Raw genomic sequence first — 12,748 nt, 5'->3', positions numbered from 1 at the left:
GAAGGATCAGATGGGTTACCTTACTTAGGGATGAGGGAACTTGCACAGTTTGATTAACTAAGGCTTGCGCAAGTCAACAAAGTCAAATTTAGTGAGCAATTCTATTGACGTCTGTGTGTGGTGGTTGTGTGTAACATGAGGGATATGTACCAATGTCAAAATTAAAAAACAGCCCACAACAGAACAATTTTTAATGAGCAAAAAGGAGGGCACAAGCAAGTATTTTGCAAATAAAAAAGAAGTGTAAAAATGGGCAGTGGCAGGGTAAATTTTTTACGGAGTCAAACATATATATTTCTTTTACACTATTGAAATAGTTTGATCCTGTGAATGTGATATATTGAGAGTTTTTTTATGTGCACAAAGTTCTTGCACATATTTTTTTTTCCTTGGAAAAAAAATATGTCACTGCATAATGCGAACAAAAGCTAGCTCCAAGAACAAATGGTCAGCAACAAGTGTATGATGTTTAAACTTACAATAAAGGCTCCATGAAATATATATTTTACAATGCCTATCCTTTGAAAGCAGCTAGCTGTAAATAGAATGACAGCTAAAAGTTACCACTGATTTTAAATCAACTACAGCTGAAAATTGAAGACAAACATAGGACATGATTGCCCAAAGAGCTAGTAATCAGAAGAAAAGCAAAACATTGTTTTCTAAATGATCTTCTTTTCCAATGCAGCTTGTCAGCCCTCCCTTCTTATCCCTATACAGCAACCACAATACACGGACACTATGGCTGCTATAAGCTTAAAAAGCCCCCTTTGCCATTCAAAAAATTATAATACTAAAAAAAGGGTATGCAAATGTCCACATATATTTATATTGCTTGTGTGGGTGGGAGAAAGAGTCAGGAGATCACTACTTGTGAATGTGCCAGCATAGTTGTTCTCTGTAGTGTGTGTTTAACTTTCAGCACACCACATAAATACATAAATACAGTGAGAAAAAGTATTTAAAAAAAAAACAGTGGTGGGCGGGTGGCTTGCCAGATGGATGTGTCCTGAGCAGGCTCTGCTCAACTTCGGGCTATCAGCGACAATCACAGCGTGTGCACCGGACACATACATCGCTACTACCTACCTCCACCTCAGTGAACTCACCCGGAACATGAAGGATGGGTCCAATAGCCAAAACAAAGCGCGCAGCAGCCTTACAGGGCTCTTCCTGCAGCGCGGCCTCCCAGTCCAATATGGGGCTGGCTTCATCACCTCATATGTCTCATTGTTAGTTTGGTACATGACTCCCCTTTGGATTGCTTTGGATCCCTCACAACTGGAACAGAAGTCTACTGTCTATTGCACGTGTGTGTTTTATGTATTTGTGATCGAGCCGTGGTTTTTGTGGATGCCAGTCTGCTCAGTGGGTAGTATCATTGGTTTTTTTACTCCCCTCAGCCCAACAATGACCCTTCGCATTATGCCTGTTAAGGCACGAGGGCTGAACTCTCCAGTTAAAAGGAAGAAGGTGTTCAACTATTGTCATTGATGTAATTAGTATTCAGGAAACGCATTTCTCTGTATCCTCATGTCCAAAGCTCATGCATGCCCAGTACCCTCAGGTTTTCTTTGCATCGGCGGCTACGAAACACAGGAGTGTACATATAGCATTCCACAAGAGGTTGCCATTTGTTCTTGTATACCAAGTTGTAGACCTTGATGGTCGCTATTTATTTTATGCGGTAATATTCAAAATGCTACAGTAACATTTATTGTATATTATTCCCCTGAATTCTCCTCCAGCTTCCTTTTTTCAAAAGATGCTTGAGGAAAACTCAGCAGCATTTAGGTGGTACTCTGATTTGCTGTGTCAACTCCAACATTGCTTTTAATAGTAAATTGGACAGGTGGTCTAAGTCCTCTAATAACCCCTCCACAGACAGAAGAGCTGTTTTAGAATGTTTCAACAACATGGGCTTGGTCAACGTGTGGCACAAACTACACCCTTTGATTCGAGACTATACATTTTATTCAGCCCTAAACGATTCTTTTTCTAGGATCGACCACATTTGGGCACCCCATGCTTTTTTATCAGAAAATATGAATGCCAATATCCCAGCTGTGTCGTGGTCCAACCACGACCCAGTGGTAGTTAGTTGTAGATCGCTAGTGGTTCGACCATGTGCCCGTCTGTGGTCGATCAATGACTCCTTTTTGTCCCACCCAGACATAGCCCAAAAGTTACTCGATCTTTCTAAAGAGTTTTTTGTCCTAAATGGGGGTTCGGTGTCTTCCTCTACAACATTGTGGGAAGCCTATAAATCGGTGATACGGGGGCATCCTATTCGATTGACCTCAGCTAAAAAACATGAATGTACCCAAGCCCAAGTCCGGTTGGAAACGAATACTCCCGGGCAGTTCAATGACATCAACTACATCCTACTCCAGGCACGTCCATTGCTCTACGAAAAGGCCATACCGAGTTAGATCTTTGTTTAACCCAAACAGAAGAATGTCAATTGCAGTGGACCAAACATGTTATCAATGTGGCAACAAACCAGGCACCTTGGTGGCTCGGAGATTACGTATTTTTGTCCCGAAAGTCGCTCCAGTCTTGCTGCACACTGCCATACGTTTACCTAGCATGCAATCCTCTCATTCAGGCAGATATCTCCCCATCTGAGATCACCGCGGCTATCAAATCTCTAAAAACAGGCAAGCAACCTGGCCCTGACAGGTTTTGAAAGTTTTTTTTTAATAAAAAAATCTCATTCTACCGTATTTACACATTTTTTAATGATTTGAAGCAAGGGATCCCCTTGCCCCCAGAATCACTGAGAGCATCTATTGCCATAATACCTAAGCCATCGACTGACCCAAGATCATAGACTACAGGCCGATTTCGCTCCTCAATGTGGAAGACAGGATATTGGCCGAAATTTGGGCTTCTAGGCTCAATCGTATATTGGGCAGCTTGATTCATGGGGACCAAGTGGGCTTTGTTCCCGGCCATCAGGCTGAAGATAATGTTTGCAGAGTTCTTCAATTATTGTATTTAGCACAGTCTAAATTGGCCTTTGACGCTATATCATGGCAATACATGTTCTATGTCTTGAAGAAATGGGCATTTGGTACTGAATTTTTACACTGGATATCTGCCTTGTATGCTTCTCCCTCCGCAATAGTGAGATATATGGGTTTTACATCGGCACCGTTTAAGATCTTACGGGGTACCAGACAGGGCTGCCTACTTTCGCCCATTTTTTTCATACTAACCCTTGAACCGCTAGGAGCAGCCATACGTGCAGATCAGAATATTACTAGCAATAAAGTCTTTGATATGGAACACAAAATAATGCTTTTTGCTGATGATAGCACCTGTTACGACCCTACCAAATCTGGGATCCTTACTTTCTTTGCAGTTTGTGGCAATTTCTGGTTTGGTGGTGAATGATGACAAACCAGAGGCACTAAATATCACTCTCCCTTCCTCGGTAGTGGAGGCCTTACAGCCTCATTTTGGCTTTAGGTGGTTGGAAGCAATTCCCTATTTAGGAATAAAGATCACATCCAAACTGTCCACACTTTATCAGGCTAACTATCCACCTCTATTTAAGGAACTTTCTAATCTACGCTCTAAGTGGCAACTTCACCCCCTCTCATGGTTGGGTAGGATCCATGCTATTAAAATGTCCTCCCTAAATTGTTCTATCTGTTTCGCACACTTCCTATATCTGTCCCATTGAAGGCCAAGTACTACAATTTATTTGGCACCCTAATTGACCGGGTTCCAGAGAGAGTGATGTATCACAAGTTGGCAGGAGGATTAGCGGTCCCCAATTTCTATAAATACCTGCTAGCGGCTCAACTGGCTCCCTTGGTGAGGCTCCTTCGCCCCCAGGACCCCCCGTATTCTCCCACATATACGCGGGGGAATTGTCTTCGGTGTTGTTACACAACCTTTTATAGACTAAACAGCCCTTGGTGGCAGACCCCACCTTATCATTTGCTTTAGGTTATGGGATAGACTCAAACATCCTGCAAGATTGATTTCTAAACACATGCCCTTAAATGGGATTCTTAATTTTTCCACCTTTGAACCAGCGTATGATAATCCAGTAGCCTTTCGTTGGTGGGCATCTAGGCCTGTACAATTTTTCTATTATTTGGTCTCTTTTCCGGGGGTCAGGTCTTTTGCCTATTTACATGGAACACTGGGAATTGCCCTCTAGCGAACTTTGCCGATATATGCAAAGTAGGCACTACCTGACAGATCTTCTTAGAAATTCTGCAGACTCTCCCCTCTGACTGACGGGTTTTTAATCATGTTTGAAAAAAGGCTCATCTGGTCTGGTATCCTTTCTTTATGCAACATTACTCCAAATGAATGCACGAAACCCTCCATACATGTCCAAATGGGAGACGGACCTGCAATCAACGATTGACATGGAGGAATGGGAGGAGATATGGCAAGCTGTTCATCCAATGTAATCGCACAAAAAAATGCATATACAGTGTTATTCAGGTGGTACTTGACACCTCATAGGAGCGATAGATTTGCCGTGGGGAGCAATTCCCAGGTGGTGGGATTGCCCTGTAGTTAGGAGGCTCTGGATCAGGGTTTACAACTATATTAGATCGGTTCTAAACGTGTCTATTCGGAAGGATCCCTGGGAAGCTTTACTTCATAAACCCAACCCTACCTTATCCAGAAGTAGGTGCAAATTAATATCATTTATTTTTTTGGCCACTCGTCAGGTTATAGTCGCAGCATGGAAAAAAACCTCCTCTTAATTTTCAGACAGTGATGTCCTGATTATCAAACTCCATGGTTTTGGAACAAATGTCCGCCACTCTTAATAATTCCATCCCCAATAATAAGGTCTGGTCACCCTCGTTGGACCATGACACCACGCCTGACATAGATCGCAGATTATTTAACTTGTGATGTACTACGCTTTCCAGTTTTTTACAACTGTTGGTTTTGGGCTACGCTCAATTTTGATTGTATTGCTGTATGTTTTCGATCACATTTGTTCTTTGTTTCTGCCACCCCTCTCCCTTCTTCCCAGACAGGCTTACAGGGGTGGGGTACGAGGCTGAGACACTATGGTGGCTGAATGAGGGGAAATGTGCAACAAACCTCTTTACCCTTATAGCAGCCAACAACCACCCCAAACTTTACCTATTCAGATATGAAGCTCCAGGAACTCCAGCATTTTAGAAGACAAGGGACTTCAGGAAGTGCCGTTGCTGCTTCTCAGTCACAGACTTACTCACAGCATAAAATGAACAAGACAATCTCAAATACACAAGTGCATACAAAGAAGACGGGAGAAAAGAAGGCATGGAGTTAAAATCTAGGGGTTTCAGCTTTCCTGTTTTGTAACGGTCAGCATGGTTGCCCAGTGGTTAGCTCTCTGGCCTTTGCAGCGCTGGGTCACAGGTTCGAACCTTAGCCAGGACACTATCTGCATGGAGTTTGCAGGTTCTCCTCGTGTTTGTGTGGGTTTCTGCTGGGTGCTCTGGTTTCTTCCCACATTCCAAAAACATGCAGTTAGGTTAATTGGCTTGGGGAGAACAACGGAGCGGCACCTCGATGAACGACGAGCCCTGTACACATGCAAGATTCTCGTTCGATATCAGCCCTGAGCTGATTATGGGACGAGAACCATTGCACGTGTGTACCCAGCCTAAGACTGTATTATTTGGCATATGACTATGGTAGGGACATTAGATTGTGAGCTCCTTTGAAGGACAGTGGGTGACATGACTATGAATTATGACTTACGTACAATGCTCTGTAATATGTCGGTGCTATATAAATACAGAATATTAATATTATTTTTAATAAAAGGTCAGCCACAAAGGTCTGATTCCACTGACACCCCAGAAGCTGGAAGGATTTCCGGCAACCTGTACCTGCAGGACACAGACACTGCAGATCAGTGTGCAAAATTGCCCACATTGTGCTACAGAAGCACTCAAAGACACCTAAATGCATTTAAATTTAGAACCTGCAGGATTCACTGCATATCTGTGGTACATTCATTACCAGACTTCACAAAGGAATATAGTCACACTATTATCACGTTATACTTAGGAAATGTCTCATACAGCAGCAACAGACAAAACTAAAATATGTGTTTTTCCTGTGGTAAATAAGGTAAATTCATTTTGTAATGTTCTTTATCATGAATTCTTTTGTATAACTTGCAGGAAAACAGGCAGTTTTCAGGGCCAGGGTAATTTCCATGAATTATTTAGTAGTCATGTATAAACCTATGCTATGTGGAAAAATAAACTACAATTCACATAGTGTGATTGCATAATGATTCCCTGACCAAACAGTTATCAGACAGTTAAGAGATAAGAGACTAAACAACATTCCTATTAACATAGATAAACATAAAAAAATTAACACCCTGATGCAAAAGTATCTTTCTGGACCATGTATTTTAATGGCAGGAATTGATTCTCCGCTAGGGAATGTTTGAGGGAATATCAGATTATTTTCTTCATAAATAGACCCCAAAATGTCAACATAAATAAACAATATACTCCAAATAAATAGAAAACATCAACATATTACACCCTGAAGCACACCTAAAAACAAACAAAAAAAGGTAGCATTTGCTATGGACAGAACAGCACCTAAAGGCAACCTCTCACCTCAAATCAATTACAAAATTGCTTAAAAAAAAAAACGGGGTATGATTACTCAAAGAGCTAGCAGTAAGAATATGCATATTTTTCTAATTGAACCTACTGTTGGTTTTCTTTATCCTTTTTTTTTATAGCAGCTTCAGATACACTGACAGTACGGCTGCTCTCCCCCCTACTGTTTAGTCCACTTTATTAAAAAATTAACACTGGTAAAAATGTATATATTGTACTCGGTAGAGGGGTATAAATTTAAGTGGCTTAAAACAAATCCTAAAGAATAAAGATTTTTTTTATTTAATTCCTAGCACATTTTCTTACAGCGTGCAGAAGCTGGTGTTCATAGCTGTACCCTGCTGACTCTGGATCAATAAGAAAGACTGATAAAACATAACTGATAAAACTGATAAAGTCATTTTGAGAAAAATTGCTGAAAAGTATAAATAAAACACAGTGCTGTGGAACAACAAAATATAATTAGTATACATTTTGCTCATTATTTTTCTTTATACTGCTATAAACTTTTTTTTTACTTTAAATTTTTTTTCAAAAACACATGTAACAAATAATAATTTACATTTCATAAATGTCACTTTTATTTAAAAAAAACAGAGGTCAAGCTAAGTGGATTTGGTTATATTTTGTGGTCTAGTATTTTCAGAAACACAATTATGTGTATTTTGTCCTTTTGTGTGCTGTGGCTAATGAATACTGGATATTTTTAATTTTTAAAAGTTTTTTTGAACATGATATATTCATATTCATATTATGCTTAGTGTTTTCCATCATCCATGACAAAAATATGACTCACAACAGCTCCAGGTATGAACTTTTACCTGCTCTGATACTGATGTAACCATCAAAGTAGTTGTAAAGGCTCATATACCCCATCATACTAATCAAACATTATGCAATTGGATATGCAGCGTCCTCATGAATATTTATTAACTAGGGAAATATTAGAAGGTCAACATTACCAAAAAGTGAAACTGAGTAGCAGAACCCTAGCGTTGTCAGCCTCTAAGCTGAACTGAGGGTCAGCCCAGTTAACTGGCAGGATCAAAAGGACATTGAAAGTCAGACATACTATTAAAAAAACTGGATCAAATGGAAACATGGCATTGCTTATGCTTACAAGTGCAGTGCAGCTGGAGATTTGGAATGAATTTCATAATACCATGTACAGAAGGAGACTGCGTTTAACACATGATGTAAATGTGGGGTACTGGCACATTTGCAACTTTTGACAAAGTTATTACTATATTGGTATTATAAATATATGTTCATTGTTAAGTTTATAAAGTAATACATTTTCATTTATTATATATTAATATAATGTTATTAAGAATGAAGATTCATCAAGACTAAAGGCTAGTTCAGTCCGCAGTAGAGGCTTTACACTGTGGTGTCCCAACCATTGCTACCTATAGGGGATAAATTGAGGCGGCACAGAGTGGAACCACTATTTTCATTGTTGGGGAAACCACTGTTAGGCATTGTTGAGGGCAACAGTTTTAGCAGCAGCTGCTACAGATCCTTCAGGCCTTCCCCCAAGCTAGGAAATACAGTAGTAATATGTTTGTGGTGTTCACAATGGAACATTTATGGAGACCATTTTTGGAACTGTCTGTTTATGAACACATACACCACCTCAAATTTTATCACACACATTTACCACACTCCCTGATACACTGATTGTTTATTTTCCATGCATAAACTGTTGTGATGCTACCAAATTGTGCAACAAAAAACAAAAATAAAACAGCATGTTATGCTATGAAAGACACATGAAAAAAGTAATTGTTTTCAAAATAAATGCATCATATTGGGTTCTGCAAACCAAACTAAATGTAAAAGTAAAATAGTTCCACAGCAAAATATGAGCTGGCTGAATATGCTATTGCCAAGGCTGTCTGTGAAAGTTGGACTGTTCCATATTACCCTATTTATTATGTTTTGCTTATTAGCCTATAAATGTCTATCACGATTTGCACCCCTAGATTTAAATAGAATTCACAGTAAAATTTAGGTTTGCAGAATTTTAAACAAGATTTATCACCCCCTTGATGAATCAAACCCAAGCATTTTCCCCCGCCTCTTATGGCTCTATTTATAAAATTTTCCTCAAACATTATAATTACTGCCATTGAAACACATGGCCCTGGAGGATTCCCTACAAGGAAATATTCAAGGGAATGTCCGATTCTGTTTTATTAATAGAGCCTTAGATTGGATAAAAATACATACACTGTATGACCAACAGTACGTGGACATTTCTGTTATTGCTAACAGAATACAGTATTAAGACAATTTTGCTTTTCCATTCTTGTTATTACAGTTTGACAATGCTTGTTTCTGCCTCAGCATGATTGTGCCAGGTCCATTAAGGGCTGGTTTGTCAAATTTGGTATGGAAGAACTTGAATTGCCCCTACAAAGCCCTGACTTCAACCATATCTTATAATGAATTGGAAGGTCAGCCTACTAAAGCAAGAACCTAGCCTTCTCATCCAACATCAGTACAAGACTGCACAAATTACCTTTTGGCTGAATGGGCAAAAATTTGTAAAAACACATAAAAAGGTATGTCCACAAACAATCATCAATGGTTAGGGCGCAAAAGGTTTGAAGGCATTCCCTTGTTTTATTTGAAACATGATTATAAAATTCCATACAAACTACCCTTACTGGTCTGTTTCTGTATTCACAATCTTGGAGTAGGAAGGAGTTGTGTTTGGTTGCTTCCAACAAATCAGCAACATAGTATATTTACACATCTGATTTATTTTCCCATCTCTAGTCAAAACTGTTTTTCTTTTAGCTTTGGATAGAGTTCTCGAGAGTGAGTGAGTGTTTTTATTGTTCAATTTGTTTCATTTGTTTGAGAGATTTGTTCAACTTCCTGTCAATTTGATGGGTTTACACAGAAGAGGAAGTGAATGGAAACGTCCCAAATTACACATACATTGCCATACAAGTATTTAGTAGCGTGGTTTGGTAGCAACAAAATGTTGTCCCCGAGACAGTGAGTAAAGCTACGCACACACGTCCAACGGTTCTCGTCTGATTATTGGCTTAGGGCCGATATTGGGCGAAAATCTGGCGTGTGTACAGAGCCAGACATCCATCGTCCAAACCACCCTCCTGGCGGATCCACGGACGATGGGCGACTAACGATCTTAATGCAAGAGAAGGGGGAGAGAGTACAGTGGGGTGAACGGTGCTGTACAGCACTCGTTCATGCATTGTGCAGTGCTAGTCGTTGGAAAGGATCTTGAAAGATCCTTTCCAACAACTATTATTGCACGTGTGTATGCGGCTTACGGGAAAGTATCTCTAAATGAATGGTGATAGCATTAAAACCTTACAGGGATTCCAATTCTTTCTATAAAAAAAGAAAATAGGATAAGATAGGATAAGATTTAGATACAATATAACATGCTGGATCCCTACTTGTCTGTAACACCAACAACAATGACATTACTACTTGTGTAATTACATTTGGCAGTTTAGTTTTTAATTTCTGGCACATAAAATAAGCCAATGGTTTGGTGCAATCCTTTTGTAATTCAATAAACCCCAAATTACCAGAAAATCCCATTGAAGTCTATAGGTATCCTTAAAATACATTTTCCTATTATTAGAAATTTCATAAGCCTCATTGATAACATTCCTAAAATTTAATATTTTATATTTATTTGGACCCAGCCTTGTTCTTTATAGAGCAAGGTCAAACTGTTGCCGATTCATTATTGTCCAGACTGGTGGTTTGCATAGAGTTGAGTAGGTCACCACCTATTTATTATATATATATATATATATATATATATATATATATATATATAAGAGCTTAGTTTTGTTACACCCCTCTCCACCCTCTTTATTATTGTCCTACAGAAAGGTGATGGGATGTAAACTGCAAACAACACTGCATACTGTTGTCATTATTCAATGTCAGTGTAATAAGTAGAGATAGTAAGCAAAGAATTATAGTCATCACATTTTAGTGTATTTAGTGAAATAAGTGAAAGATTGACTTGGTTTATTTGCTTAGTTATGACATTTCCCATTGTTTCAATAATAGGTATGGTATTGCTTAGATCTGACTGATTTATGCCCTAAACCCAATTGATTACAATAATAAAATGAGCCTTTTAATCACCTTTTAACTGAGCCTTACACCAGTTTTATGCTACTTGCTAGAATTTATAACACTAAATCCTGGGCCATGTCTGACCAACGCAAGCACAGACAAATGCTTTAACTTATAAAGTGGGAAGGCTTGGACAAGACAAGCAGATCCTATTTAACAAAACACTTGTTATCTGTGACCTTGTGTAAGCTAGCCTACAACTGAATAAGTAGGTATGGCTAATGAAGTCCCAGTCAATACTTTAATGTAACCCTCCTATTAACCCAAGCAAATTACAAAGTCCGTGAAATGCCTGATGATACAGGAATTCCCTTGTAACAATAACAATTACACCAAACACCAATTCTTTGTGGACTAAAAGCACTGCACTATTTTGGTTATTCAAAATATTAAGCTACATACACACCGTAGATAATTTTAGATCCTCAAAGAATGAGTGATCACATATTAACCCAGTATGCTGTACACACAGCAATGATCTGATATTTTGGTAAACTCAGGAGGCTGCTGTTCTGACAGCAAATTTGTTTCCATTTAAGGTGACACACATGCTGGGTATGCATGCATGGCTGTGTGCAAGATATTCGTTGTCTAATTGGAGATTGGTACACAGGATAGAGAATGACAGAATCGTCATAACAAATCCATCAGGATGGATTGTTCCATGTTCCAGAGAATCATTGTGGATCAACAGCAGTTGTCTGATTAGGATGACAATTATCCAGCAAGGGTGCTTATCTTTATAGTACCTGTCGACCCGCCATAATAGACTATTGTAAAACAATACCAGACTATAGAACATAAAATGAGGTGAAGAACTTAAATGTATTATTACAGAATATTATATATATACAGGGGTACCTTGGTATAAGTCTTTAATCTGTTCCAGGTCCTTGGACTTATACCAAATTTTTCCCATAAGAAATACAAGGAAAATGATTAATCCGTGCCCATGAAAAAAAAATCCTATTGTTATTGGCATAATATACATTGATGGGCCTGTATAAATAATAAAAAATAAAACACTGCCTAATACTAAAATACATAAATACAAAAGCAATTAGATGAAATAAATGAAAATGTAACCTCACTTTACCTTGCTGAGAAGAGACGAGTACCTACTAGGATGATGCTGAGACGGGAGGAGGAGATGTTATGCAAATCACAGAGAGTTATAGCGCGGGTTTTTCACTGTATTGGTAGCAACTGGCATATAAACGCTCGTGGGCAATCTTGACTTTGTCTAGAGGGAGGTAAATAGGGGTAGCGGCGGTGTTATGACTCATTTTGACCCATACAAGTTCTAGCACAAAATTTTTCGTGTCCAAACAAGACTTATGCCAAAGCGGACTTATACCGAGGTAGCACTGTGTATATAAATATATATATATATATATATATATATGCGCTGAGAAAATGTATCATGTACAAATCCTTCAATTTTTGCGGCAAAAAACAAACAAATGGGGTATGGTAACGATTTAAATTTTATAAAAAAATATTGTTTGGCCTAATACATACTTTAAGAATTTTTCTGCAAACAAAAAAATCTCCCATAGATTTTATAAGAGATTTAGATCTGCTTACTCAATTATTCCTATGTACAATCCATAATCTGGTCCAAACGTTAATAGGTTGTGGAGAAAAAATAATTTTTGTTAACGTACTTGTAATAATATGGGCTCTAACTATTTATTTTAGGAACCAGAGCTTGAGTAAGTTAATGCAGGGCCTATTTACTTTTATCAGAACAAAATTTAAAAAATGTCTGAATAAGGGTTTATCAATAACTATTTGTTTTTCATACCATTGTATGCTATGTTCACTCAATTCACACATTGTAAGCTTAAAGCATACCTAAACACAGAATTTTTACTTTACATAAAGGGGTAGACAAACCTTTTTAATTAAAGTAAAAATTTTGTTTGTGTTTTCTTTAACTGCAACACCCATTTGGCGATCAAGAATTAATGGGAGCGCAGAGCCTC

Source organism: Pyxicephalus adspersus, chromosome 4, assembly GCF_032062135.1.
Source record: "Pyxicephalus adspersus chromosome 4, UCB_Pads_2.0, whole genome shotgun sequence".
NCBI classification, from domain to species: Eukaryota; Metazoa; Chordata; class Amphibia; order Anura; family Pyxicephalidae; genus Pyxicephalus; species Pyxicephalus adspersus.
Note: the sequence above shows the minus strand (reverse complement) of the source record.